General features: G+C 40.9%; 1 protein-coding gene across 2 annotated transcripts in view; it reads right to left on the bottom strand.

Annotated features, from left to right (window-relative positions):
- The window catches only part of MTRF1 (mitochondrial translation release factor 1), an 18,909-nt gene that overhangs the window by 4,743 nt on the left and 12,690 nt on the right, over positions 1 to 1,476 (bottom strand). The gene's annotated exons all lie outside the window — the stretch shown is intronic.

Here is a 1,476-nt window from a genome sequence, read left to right on the forward strand (position 1 = left end):
GGGAGAACAAAAAAAAACCCACCCCTTTTTACCTGAACCTTTCCTTCCACAAAATTTAATTTCAAAAGGTCCTTTATGGGGAATATAAGAAAATATTTTTTCTCTTGTAAAGGAAAAAAAAAAAAAAATCTCCAGCTGTTGCTACCCCAGAATTTAAATCTCCCATTCTGAGTAAATACCTTTACAATGACCAGTAAGACTCCCATAGTTTTAGTTAGATCAAATTGTATGGATGTAAGTCCCACTAATTAGAGTGGGCATACTACTCAGAGAAGCATCACATTTAGAACCAAGTACAATACAACAGGCATCTGGTAAAGGAGTTAAAATCTTGGCTGAGAGAAATGAATGCAGGTGAGTAAATAATGCATCTGACATTTGGAGTCCTCTAGTGGTAAAGCATGGGAGTAACAAGCAAATCTCAGTTTCTAAACTGAATTTTGAGTACAAGTTTTTAGAGTTATTTTTAAATGGAGGATGAAATAGTGAAAATTTTTAGAGAAACTGGTACCCAAATCCCACTGAAGACCTAATTCCCACCTGTAACCATGCTTACATTTCTAAACAACCAATTTAATACGTTCTGAAATATAATGGGAACACGTTTCAGTTTACATGCCCTACTTCCATTAACTTTTTTCCTAATAACTGTGCAACATCAAATGTATAAGCAGCTGTGGGAGTACGGACTGGCACCCCAGACATTCCCTTTCCAGGCCTGTGCTGGAACCACCACTGTGCAGAAACATGTTTCCTCTTGTGCGGTCTTCTTTGGGTGTCATTAATTTTGCCGTCCTTTTTGCACAGCAGCCCAGCTGCAGTAGGAGGGACAGACTGTCATACCCACAATAGATTAAAAGATTCATAGATTGTAAGGGGCTGGAAGGGACCTCGCAAGATCATCAGGTCCAGCCCCCCCACACTAGGCAGGAACGACAACTGGGGTCAGGTGATCGTCCAGTCTCCTCTTGAAGATTTCCAGGATAGGTGATTGCACCACCTCTGGAGGGAGTTTATTCCACAGTCTGGACATCCTGACTGTGAAGAATTCTTTCCTAATGTTGAGCCTGAAACAGTCTTCCAGGAGTTTGTGGCCATTACTCCTGGTTTTCCACAAGGGTGCCCCGGTGAACAGTTGTTCACCGAGTCCTTGATGTATTCCCCTGATACAGTGGTAAGCAACTACAAAGTCCCCTCTCAGCCTTCTCTTTTTCAAGCTAAAGAGACCCAAGTCCCTCAGCCTTTCCTCGTATGGCTTGCCTTGCAAGTCTCTGATCTTATGGGTGGCTCAGTTAGATAAGCTTTTGAATGTCAGACCTAATGAAGAATGTTTTGCATTCTTGCTTACCATTGGTCCAATAAAAGATATCACCCTAAGAAATCCCAGCCTCTCTCATTATTGCTTTTAAACAGTGGAGAAGTTAAAAAATAATGACCTGTCAGATGGCTGAAAAATAGAAAGATTTTTTTATATCA

Source organism: Alligator sinensis, unplaced genomic scaffold (genome assembly GCF_000455745.1).
Source record: "Alligator sinensis unplaced genomic scaffold, ASM45574v1 scaffold59_1, whole genome shotgun sequence".
Lineage (NCBI taxonomy): Eukaryota > Metazoa > Chordata > Crocodylia > Alligatoridae > Alligator > Alligator sinensis.